At 35.0% G+C, this 12,911-nt stretch overlaps 1 protein-coding gene across 1 annotated transcript in view; it reads right to left on the reverse strand.

Moving 5' to 3' along the window:
* The window catches only part of LOC134740759 (alpha-tocopherol transfer protein-like), a 32,541-nt gene extending 19,652 nt beyond the window's left edge, over positions 1 to 12,889 (reverse strand). The window contains exon 1 of the mRNA XM_063673358.1: positions 12,796 to 12,889. The gene's annotated coding sequence lies outside the window, so the exon portion shown is untranslated. The remainder of the gene's footprint in view (positions 1 to 12,795) is intronic.
* Positions 12,890 to 12,911: the final 22 nt, after the last annotated feature.

Genomic DNA, 12,911 nt, shown 5'->3' on the forward strand with positions numbered 1-12,911 from the left:
ATTTACTTTACGTAAACAACTTTCAATGAAATGGCTTAGAGGCAGTTTACTTGTAAACCTCCGTTATTATGCAGATGGCTGCGACATTCGTTGCGTGGAAGTAATGGTGCATAATAGGAGAAAAACATGGGTTACACAAGAAAAACCAATCATATAATAGAACAAAGGGTTTCCAATACAAAGGCTATAAACACTTGCCTTGCAAGTAAGTACCCCTGTAAACCAAAATGTGGAGGTCCGTGTATGTTAATATACCCATGGAGGGTCTGTGCATATATGTATAGGATACCATGCAATTATGAACTTGGAGTTATAAAAATACCCTGAAAATATGTTCCATCGACTTGTCTATCATTTGATATACCAGTCGCTTTTCGGTAAAGGAAAGCATCGTTAGGAAACCGGGCTAATCCCAATAAAGCCTAGTTTACCCTTTGGGTTGGAAGGTCAGATGGCAGCCGCTTTCGTAAAAACTAGTGCCTACGCCAAGTCTAGGGATTCGTTGTCAAGCGGATCCCAGGCTTCCATGAGCCTTGGCAAAAAAGCCGGGATAACGCGAGGAAGACGATGACTTGTAACATGGTAATGTAAGAAATATGACGTCAGCGTCACCGCATGCCTCTGTAGATTTTATTTTAAATGGTCCGGTAAAAGCTACTAAACAGCTACTAAATCCATACTACTAGGTACATAATATAGTATCTATTATAAATGTGATAGTAACTCTGTCTATGTCTGTCTACTGCTTCATGCTTAAACCGCTGAACCGATTTAAATAGATGATATATCGTATGCAGATAGTTTGAGGCCCGGGGAAGGACGTAGGGTAGTTTAATTAAGCATCATCATTTTACACAGACGAAGTCGCGGGCAGGAGCTAGTTAGAACACAAATCAAGCTTTCGGTTACATAGAAAATATACAGTAAATTACATACACATACGGCCCAATTCGAACAATTCTTATAATATGTCACAGTGATACTTTACCTATCTGTGAGTGTCTAAAGTGTCATTATTTCAACCAAAAACGTCACTCTTGACACTGACAGATCGTAATGACATCTTATAAGCATTGTCCGAATTGTCCCGATAGTACTAAATTCCGTGCTGCTATATTACTCGTACAATCTTAAGTAGCCGTGCACAGGGAATCCAGTCATCACTAAAATAACTAGATGATTACAAAAATATTATTCAACTAACAACCCGCCCCGGCTTCTCACGGGTAGTTCAACTAATGGACACAAAACCTTTACAAGTTATACATATAAACCTTCCTTTTGAATCACTATATCTATTTTAAAAAAACGCATCAAAATCCGTTGCGTAGTTTTAAAGATCTAAGCTTACATAGAGACAGACATACAGCCAGCGGAAAGCGACTTTGTTTTATACTATGTAGTGATAACGCAACAACTAAATAACTAGATGATTACAAAAATATTATTCAATACAAAATACAAATACATTAGTTCCGACTCCGTAGCAGCAGGTATGGCAATCAACTCAGTAAATCTTCGGGTGCCTGGTTGCAAAAGGCTAGAGAAAGTGCAGTGAAATTCACCCGGTCCGGGCGGGAACAGGCTCCTAGCGCACTTGGTCACGATATGTCTATTTCTACTTGAAACGCTTTCCTAACATGGATAATTATTTGCGAGCTGCCGAAAGATATATAAAATACCTAATTTGAAGAGAAGTTATTCCACTGACGTGAAAATTAATTGCGCTGTAGGTGCAAGCTAATAATATTTATATTATACGTATTTGAGGGAAGTAAAAAATCAAGGTAACGAATGGAGCTCATGCAAATAAATTGTGTACACAATGAGCAACCGCGTCTTGTATGACTGATAGTTACGCCTCCTATTCACTGACTTCATGTAATATACACAATTAAAAAGCAATTTAATTACATTAAACAGTATTTGTCTTACAAAGTAATTATAAAGTCCTATACCTAATTAGGATGGTATATTATTCTTATAGTCACAGTAAATTTATAGTTTATAGGTTATTTTATCTATCGACACAAGATTAGTTAAAACTAAAATTGAAAATGTATAAAAATATCAAAAAACTACTGCTTCCACGAGAGTAATGAAAAATAAAATTTCAATAATATTCTGAAAATGTTGAGGTGGTTATAATAGGCTTATATTATAACCTAAACTAAGTTCACGACTGAGAACAGAAATAGTTATTTGTTATACAAGGGTGCAAAGTTGTATTTTAGCCGCGAGTGTGGAATTGAAACACGAGCAAGCGAAAGGATTCTATAGTTGAACCACGAGCGAAGCGAGTGGTTCTAAAAAAGAATCCTCAGCGTAGCGAGTGTTTTAACATACGAGAAGTAAAATACATTTGCACCCGTGTGTAACACAAAACTTTTCCCCTCACTATAGCGAGGAAAGTGCAACATCCACAGGCGTTAGATCATCTTCATCAACTGGAATCACTCATTTTTTTACGATATTATAACAAAAAACTCTGGAAATTCTGTACTTTTACGTAAGAAGTTTTTAAGTAAAATTTTTGTTGACAATGTTGACATTTCTGACGTATGAAATGTCAATGATGCGTTTTGAAATTGCATCGACTCAACTTGTGCGTTCAGAATTATGATCAACATCATTATAAAAGAACAAAGGTTTTTATAGAATTTTAAGGTTTATGACTTAAAATAATTAAATAAAGCTAAATTTGGTATTTTTTATTAAATACTCAAACCATTTATTTAATGATAATTAATATCGAACAAACCATTATTATGAGCGTTTTACGTTTTGTTATCTGTCAAAAGCTACTTAAACACGCTCCATCCAAGGTCAAATTACTTTCCCCACTAGTGGATAAAATGCGTTTTTCCCCGCTTGTTTTGAAGGATAAAAGACGGCTTTCCGAGCTAGTGAGGGGAAAAATAATTTTAACCAAGTACGTGTCTAGTGCAAAAAATGCACCACATAGGTATTTACATATTTACTTATGTATTGAGCGTATACCCACCTACTCAAATATACCTACTTAAAGGCGACTAAACGATTATGATAAGATAAGATATTTCTTTATTGAATTTGAATTATATTCGAATACAGATGTAGTGCATAATTGTTTTCCATCGTATTTTCTCGGAAACGTTCGTATTTGTCATGCTACTTCAGTCAACCTCAGTGACAAGACGTGCAAACTTGAAGTCACTGAACGTTTCTTGCTTTGAGAGCAAGTTTGGATCTTATTTCGATACGTCCAATTCTCACTAGGCAACTTACCTGCGAGAAAAAATATACCTAACATAATAGAAATGGTTAAATTATGTTTTTAAAAAGTTTTATTAACACTTGCGATGTATATTGTATCTAGAACCAAACTTCTGTTCAAGTAATTGATAGAATCGGGTGCGGAAATAGCAAAGTAATATATTTTTTCCCCTCACTAGCTCGGAAAGTTGTCGTTTATCCTTCAATACAAGCGGGGAAAAACGCGTTTTATCCACTAGTGGGGAAAGTAATTTGACCTTGGATGGAGCGTGTTTATGTAGCTTGACAGATAACAAAACGTAAAACGCTCATGATAATGGTTCGTTCGATATTAATTATCATTAAATAAATGGTTTGAGAATCTAATAAAAAATACCAAATTTAGCTTTATTTAATGATTTTAAGTCATAAACCTTAAAATTCCATAAGAAACGTTTGTTTTTTTAATAATGATGATAAATATAATTCTGAGCGCACAAGTTGAGTCGAAGCAATTTCAAAACGCATCGTTGACATTTCATACATCAGAAATGTTAACATTGTCAACAATTTTTTTACTTAAAACCTTTTCTCACCGACTCGCGTAAAAATACACAACTTCCAGTTTTCTGTTATAATATCGTAAAGAAATGAGTGATTCCAGTGATGAAGATGATGTAACGCCTGTGGATGTTGCACTTTCCTCGCTATAGTGAGGTGAAAAGTTTTGTGTTACACACGGGCGCAAATGTATTTTACTTCTCGTGTGTTGAAACACACGCTCAGGATTCTATTTTAGAACCACTCGCTTCGCTCGTGGTTCACCTATAGAATCCTTTCGCTTGCTCGTGTTTCAATTCTACACTCGCGGGTAAAATACAACTTTGCACCCTTGTATAACAAATAACTATTTGTTTTAACTTCTGTTCCAGATTATATTCTCTATTCTCAGAATAAGAGGCGTATGTGTATGTGTTAAATTGCGGGCGTGTATTTGTTAAATAACATTTATTTACGTGTGGTGAAGTCTTATCTCTTGATAAGTATGTCTTTAAAAACAGGTTTAAGTTTTATAAAAAGTCTCTTGATTAAGGGAATATTTCTGAAAATAATCGCTTCTAAAATTGAAAAAAGTGTGCCCCTTCCGCCCACCCTAACTTCAACAGAACGTACAAAAATTTTAAATTTAAATTAAGAAAATATTAGCTATAGGTACCTAACTTTAAAAAAAAAACTAATTTTATTAAAGACAACATAACCTGTAATGAACATAAACTGGAAGAAATCTCTTATAGGGATAAGTCCGCCTTTGTACATTGTATATATTTTTGTTCTTTTATTGTGTTTGTTATCTGTCTTATGTACAATAAAGTGTTTACATACATAAATACATAAGTGCCGCGAAGGTACGCCCTATTGTGTGTATGTCTTTTTCATATCACAATAATATGGAAGGTACGGAACCCTCCATTACGCATGGCCTGATACACACGGCCGGTTTTTCACTTACTTCAACGCGACACGCCCGTGAAGTCTGGACCGACCTTTTACGAGCCAGGACCTAAGCCGTGCCACAGGAAGAATGCAAAACCGGTTGGGGTCGCCTGCACTCCAACGAACAAAAATTGAGAACCGATGCAGGCTGGTCCGTCGCTTTGTGTTTATTTTTACAGACGCGCTCACGAAATGTGCTCAGGTTTCCAGGACCTACAGTCAGCGGTAAACGAGTTACTTCGAATTTTATTATTACCTTTTGATTATCAGTAAGTCTCGATCGAACTCATGCGTTAATTATTAACCATTAACCGCTAATAGGTACAAAACACACGTTAGTATGTAGGTAAAGCCTGGCCAGCAATATACTATGATCATTGTCAAGGGGGCGCTGTTCATTCTCATGTATAGGGTGACAGTTTATATATAGGTAGTATGAAAAAAATTGTTCCAGTGAAATTCCGCAACATGGCGCGTGATCATATATTCCTGGTCAGGCTTTACAAGACGTAGCAAAATAACCACAGTATTTTCTTTCCAATCCCAATACGCCATTAACGTTTTCGAAAAAAGAACCAATGCTAAGCCAAAATTATGAATATTTTTCTCCGTACCACATGGACCTCATTTCGTTAGCTTATAGGTAACAAAATTAACTGACGTAGGAAACTGTAAACTATGTATTATAAACAGTGTGCGTAGGAAACTGTTTGTAAGGTACTTCATCTGCTTGTAAAAAAATCTGAAAGTACCTAGGTAGAAAAAGTAGGCATTGGGTATGTAACAACTGTAAATGTTTCATGTCACAACATTTGTTTCCAAACACTAACTTCCAATACGAGTACCGGTTTCAGACTTAGTTTTTAAAGTCTTCGATGTTATTCTATTGCGGCAATAATATATGACATTCGTCTCGCTGTGAACAGTGTGAACGTAAGACAGATTACTGACTAATGCATGAGTTAATGGGATATGTTGTAAGTGGGATTTATCTTGCGATCCTGCTGCATCGGCATCTACCTATTGTTTAGAATATGTTGGTTACACCAAAGATAGATATAACTCTGTAATAGATGGATACAGTCTAAGGGAAAAACGTGCCTCGAAAATCACGAAAATTTGATTCTCGATCAGAGGGCGCCACAAGTTTTGGCCTACTGTCGTATAGAAGGCGTTGACGGTTTCGTTTGTTATTTATAATTTTAACGCATATCATTGAATGAACATGGGTCGAAATCATATAAAAATACATTTTAACGTATTTTTATAAATCTTCATTTTTAGTTTTAAAGTATGTCGATAGATGGCAGTGAATTTACAGCGGTTACAAAATTTACTATGACAGTACCACTCTATCTTATTATATCCTCTTTGGTTAAACCAAAGTTAAACGTAGGAAAAAACTTAATAATGCTAACAATGTTAGCAAATCTTATGATTTTTATTAATTTAAAAAAAAAATCACAAGAATTGCTAAATTTTAATGAAAATGAGAGAAAAGGCACCCCCCCTGCATACAAAGTTCTGTAAATTAGTATGGACGTGGGGTACCTTTTCTCTGCAGCTGACGTACTATAAAAAAACCACCTCTTCGGCTATACTTTAGTGATTACCGATTAAAAATTAGAAATTACTTTGGTCTCATTCCGATCCAATTTTCGTAATTTATCTTTGACTAATCTTTGCTCTAAACTGAATTATTTGAACTCCTGGGGGTCTTTCCGCCGCCCGCCGTTAGTAATAAGAACATTAAGAACCTAATAACCATTCCCATTTTAACTTCTATACCGCATTTAACCTCATTATCCTGTTTATTAACAAATTTCTCATTAACTTTCATGTGATAGAATAACAAACAAGCAGAATGATGGTTTTACTTGTAGCCTGCAGTTGTACCTTAAATACGGTACAACTGCTGCAGGCTACAAGTATGTCTGTAATTCATGGAAAACACAGGGCAGGTTTAATGTTCTATAATAAATTCTATAACAAACACACTGCACTGACTTACGAGTATCTGCACATCTGCAGAAAGTGACAGCGGTCTAGTGACTATGAATACCTACTGTGATACATACGTTGGTAATTGAATGTGCGCGGGTGTCGTCAAGGCCGACAGTGCATGATGCTCTTTGAATTGAGTTTCAGGAGCATATATATACATATATTCGTCGGCAGTAACCAAACAACAGTTATAGGTACGGGTTGGGGTACTTGGGATAAGATTGAAAGTTTTTTTCATGAGGGATAAGATGAAAAGTAGCCCATATTGCTTCGGTATACGGACGATTTTTTGTCTTACCCCTCCTTAAACCCTTTCAATCTTAGCCCAACCCGCTTATACAGAGCTTGGCCTGACAATAATTTTCAAGTGATTTTAATAAAATACTGTCAAATCTAATAGTTTATAGCTGAGACTACTCCCGATCCCGATCAAGTCACCTTTAAAGGATGACTCACGTTAGACCGGGCCGTGTCCGGGCCGGAGCTTCCGGCGCTTCGTTTTCTATGGAGAGCACCATGTGATCACCTGTCATGTCATAGAAAAGTAAGCGTCGGAAGCTCCGGCCCGGACACGGCCCGGTCTAACGTGAGTCATCCTTTCAACAAACAAAACAAGTAAATCGGTTTATTCGTTTGAGCAGAGAGCAGCTATGATATCACAGCCAAATACGAAAAGTGAAACATAAAACACTTCTTAATATCCGTTAAGGAGGAAATTCAGCGCGGTTTATCTTTGCATGAATAATAAAACTAACTAAACAGGCCAATTTGAACATGCACTGACATCAGAATGATATCTGAATGATGTCATTCTGAATGATGATATCTGAATGATGTCATTCTGGTGTTCGTACGAATTGGCCTGAAAATCTTGTATAGTTTATTAATTTTTGTTATTTATTTTTTGTAGTCCTAACGGTACACCCCGAAATTCAGTAAAATGATGCAACTAGTGTTAAAAGTATGAAAATCGGTAGGATTGATCTTTAGGCCATTTGAATCATTTTACGCGTAGCACCAAAAAAAAGGAGAGGGGTTATGACGTCATCTTTTTTTTTGTATGGGAAAAAAAATTTTGGTCAGAAATCTATCGTGTGTGGTATCAAATGAAAGGGCTTTTTAAGCTTATTCTAAAAATATATTACATCATTACATTTCGGTACCTTTTTTAAAATTAGAATAAAAATATTTTTCAGAACATACCAAGTGTGGGCTCTGCGCTAATAAAAAATAATGACTGAAATGTTATGATGTGTTATATATTTTTCGAATTGGCTCAAAAAGCTCTTTTATTTAATATCACACACGATAGGTTTCTGAACAAAATTTGTACTTCGCATACAAAAAAAATTACGTCATAACTCCTCTTCTTTTTTTTTGGTGCTACGGGTCAAATTAAGTCAAATGGCCTAAAGATAAATCGTACCGATTTTCATGCTTTTAACACAATTTGCAACGTTTTTTGGCGTACCGCTAGCACTATTGGATAATAATAGAATGACCGACGATACAAGCCGATGAGTAGTCCGACCGGTCACCGCGGTTTAGGCTGCGCGGGCGCCGCGCCGCTGACCTTGGGGCCAAATGCCGGAACATGCGTTGTTTTGCTCGTCGCAATTAGGAGTAAGTACATACGTATCAAAATAATGTGTTTATCCAAAGAGATAAACAGATAGATAGTTTATTATTCAAGTAGGCATATTACAATGCGCTTATGAACGTCAAAAAAAGCTACGCCGGCTATAACCCTACACCGCTGCCCCTAGAAGATTTAAATCCCCCCTCAGTTGGAGGAGGGTATCCCAATATGGCACCGGCAACAAACTCGGTGGGACACATCTTTTCAAAACTTTACATCTTATAATTGACATGCATTACGAGTAAATAAGAAAAAAGACAATTTAAATTACTATAGAATAAATCCATACTAATATTATATATTTTATACTAGCTGTTGCCCGCGACTTCGTACGCGTGGATTTGTATGTTGGTGGTTATATATTCTACATGAGCATAATATAGAACATTATGCAGCAAAAGATATCAGTAGGGACGGTTAATCATTTGTTAATAATTATACAACACATGAAATTTTTCTTTCACAAACTACGAAGTTTCAAGACCCTAACTGAAAAAAATTGTTCCCGATATAATCCCTCTCGACCCTCTTAGAAGATTTACAACTCCACTATTTTAAAAAAAATATTCGCTCCCGAAACTATTAATACAAACTTTTCAACAACGGTGTCAAGTTCCTAGCTTAAAAGAAAATTTGTACCACATATAAACCTACATCCCTTTAGCGGTTGAATTTTTAAGAACGTTGAAATAACTTTTTTGGAATCCTATACAATGCTTTCTAAGAAGTTTCAAAGCATTTGTAATAGATTCACTTTCAACCCCTTTTTAACCCTTTTAGGGGATGAATATTTAAAAACGCTTAAATTACTTTTCTTGTATTCTAATAATATGCCTTTATACAAAGATTCAAGTCCCGCACTCAAATAATTTTTGATCTCCATACAAACTTTCAACCCCATTTTTACCACCTTGGCGGATGAATTTTCAATAATGCTGAAATAAGTTTTTTTTTCTCTTTTAATTATACATATATCTTTCTATGAAGTTTCAAGTACATAGCTTAAAATAAAATTAGGACCACGACAAACTTTCAACCCCTATTTAACCACTTTAGGGGACGCTGAAATCACTTTTCTAGTATTCTAATAACATGCCTTTATGCAAAGATTCTAGTCGCGCACTTAAAAAAATATTTGACCTCCATACAAACTTTCTACCCCTTTTTCACCACCATAAGGGATGAATTTTCAAAAACGCTGAAATAAGCTTTCTTATCTTTTAATGAAATACCTTTTTACGAAGTTTCAACCTCTTAGCTTAAAATATAATTTGGATCCTATACAAACTTTCAACCCCTTTTTAACCCTTTTAAGGAATGAATTTTTAAAAACGCTGAAATTACTTTTGTTGTAGTCTAATAATATGCCTTTATACAAAGATTCAAGTCCCACACGCACAAAAATATTTGAACTCCATACAAACTTTCAACCCCTTTTTCACCACCTTGGGGGATGAATTTTTAAAAACGCTGAAATGTGTTTTCTTGTTTTTTATTGTAATTAATAAACATATATATTATAAAATTTGAACCTCAAGACAAATTTTCATCCCCTTAGGGGTTGAATTTCCAAAAACGTCATTTTTTTTGTAATCGGCTATTATGCCTTTCTAGGAAGTTTCAAAGTATTTGTAATGGATTCAAACTTTTAACCCATTTAGGGGATGAATTTTTAAAAACGCTGAAATCACTTTTCTTGTATTTTAATAATAAGCCTTTATACAAAGTTCCAAGTCCCGCACTCAAAAAAATTTATGATCTCCATACAAACTCTCAACCCCTTTTTCACCAGCTTAGGGGATGAATTTTGAAAAACCCCTTCTTAGTGGATACTAACGTCATAAAAGCTACCTATTGTGAAAAATTCAGCTCTCTAGGTCCAACGGTTTGGGCTGGGCGTTGATTTAAGTGAGTCAGTCAGTCAGTCAGTTAGTCAGGACTTTTACGTTTATATAGATTATTATAATAATTTTAATGCGAAAGTCTGTCTGCTGTCTGTCTGTGTGTTACCTCTTCACGCTTAAACCGCTGAGCCGATTTAGTTGAAATTTGGCATAGGGATAGTTTGAGTCCCGATGAAGGACATAGGATAGTGTTTATGTCGGAAATCATCCCTAAAGAAGTTGAAACGGGGGGTGGAATTGAGATAATTAATGAATTGCCTGATAATCGATGTAAACATATACTCAAATTGAATCATTGCCATTATTTTTATCTAGGCGTAGTAGTCTCTCAAATAAGGTAGTTTGTTTGGGGAGTCAATAAAAAGTAGATTAAATAAAAAAGCACAATTCCACTAAAATTAATTTAGTGGGATTGATATGGTTTTTTTTTTGACACTTACAGTACCAACGCGAAACCAGATGTATGCAAGCACGAAGCACTGATAATTAGATTTAATTCAATTTGTATTAAGAGGAAAGGCGACGGCGGGTTTCCTCTCTGGATATTGACATTATGGGAAATATTTTTACATAACTTTTTTAGATTTTTATATTATTTTAAATATTAGGAGCGAAAAACAGATTACATACAAATCTTTAAATGCTCCTAACTCTTATCATAAACAAAAAAAAAAAAAAAACGTAGGGTCATAGCTGTGGTTGATATACAACAAATCCAGTCAAAACATTTTTAATAATATTAATATCCAGAGAGAAGAATGGAGGAGGCTTTTACCCTCAGAAGGGCCACATAACAAAGACAGTTATAGATAAAGTATAAATTGAAAAATACATTGTTAAGTGGAAAATAAAGCTGTAATAATAATAATATCCAGAGAGGAAAATGAGGACTACGTTTGTATGAAAAGGCGATTTCGCGCGGGTCCTCCACTTTAGTAGTTGTTGCCGAATGCAGTCCATTGATTCAATCGGTTGGCACAAATTTGCGTTCAGCGGAACATTTTAACCCAAATACACATATAATAGCGCATAAAGGTATTAGACAACTACCAAATGTAGCAACATTCGTCATTTGAAAAATATCACATCGAACCAGATGTAGGCATTAAGTATCAGAATCGAAACCCATTGTTATAACGAGTCGAGTTAGTCAGCGATCCGTTATCACGTATGTAACGAGTACAATGCCTACCACATTACACTTGCACAACGCAACTGACACTGCCCTATTTTTCTGCTGTGTTATCTGTGGGTATCAATTACTATTACATATGTATATCGTCTGTGGCGCGCAAGCGTTGTTTAATGTTTAGTCTCCCACTACTATTTAAATTGCTTCAATAATCATTCAAGCAAAGGTGCATTTTCTTTTTAGATTTCTATAAGTATATCATTGCTCATTTAATAAAGTTGTGTAAATAATAATTCATAATAGGTTAACTGGAAGAGATCTCATACATCAGGGATTAGATCGCCTTTGTTGTATTTAATTTACTCTGCGACTGTGTTTTACGTCATTTTATTTCTATGTAAATACAATAAAGTATATTTATACATACATTTATACATACATACATACATAGATACATACATACATACATAATAGACATAGTTTCGGACATAAATAATGACCGACCAGCAGAAAATTAAGAATGAAAATTTGTGTGTATAAACAAGATATAACCAAGTTGGCATAAGGTAGATAAACATGATAAGAAGTAAACACACATAAAATCAAACTTAATGACGTAAATTATCCATTTGATAAAATGTCCGTTTATAGCGTGCTCTAATAAAATGCAACACTTAGTGCTTATGTAATTCTATGAACCCTAAGCCCATGTTTGAAGGCTATAACCTTCTCCGGCACTAGAAGCATTAACAAGTACTTATTTACTCATTCTAGGCCTAACAAGTTTACCTGCTGGGTCGAGGATTTTAGCATCCTGCTGGCCCTTATATAATGATAAAGTTTTTGATTAAGTTTTAAAATGTCGTTAGACCAACGAAACTTTTAAGAGGTCAGGACTGTCAGGAGGCATCCGAGGAAGTTAAATGGGGCATCCAATCAAAATGGTAAAGAATAAAATTTTTAGCAATTGAAGTGCTGAAGTATATTTTAATAATTATATTAACGTATAGTATTTTAAATATTACGATTTTAAAATAATATTGAAAATTACTAACTCTTAGCAAATATGTCATCTACTTGATTAACCGATATTAGCCGGCTTATTAAGACTATTGTCCAAGGTACTCATAGCTCGTGAGAAGGTACCTGCTTAAATGTGTGGTCATTCGGAAAATGATTACTTACCTATTAACAGCTAATGTCTAGTTTAACTACACCTACAATAATAACAAACTAGACCTATAATAATAACAAAGGAGTATGATCCAGGACTTTATACAATGTTAATATAAGACTTTGAGTCAGTATCTTATATTCCTGCTTATCGGCTAATGTGTTTTTATTAAGATTAGTAATCATTATTAAGTGAATAAATATAACGGTCTCACCTTGCCAAATTCAAATTTAAAATTCACAAACGATGCGCGCACGCAGTTGTAAGCCGCGGACTAGACTGTGCGAACCGCTCCAACGCTGGGACTTAAAAGGCCTTTACTCATAACTG

The sequence above is a fragment of the Cydia strobilella genome, chromosome 4 (genome assembly GCF_947568885.1).
Source record: "Cydia strobilella chromosome 4, ilCydStro3.1, whole genome shotgun sequence".
NCBI lineage: Eukaryota > Metazoa > Arthropoda > Insecta > Lepidoptera > Tortricidae > Cydia > Cydia strobilella.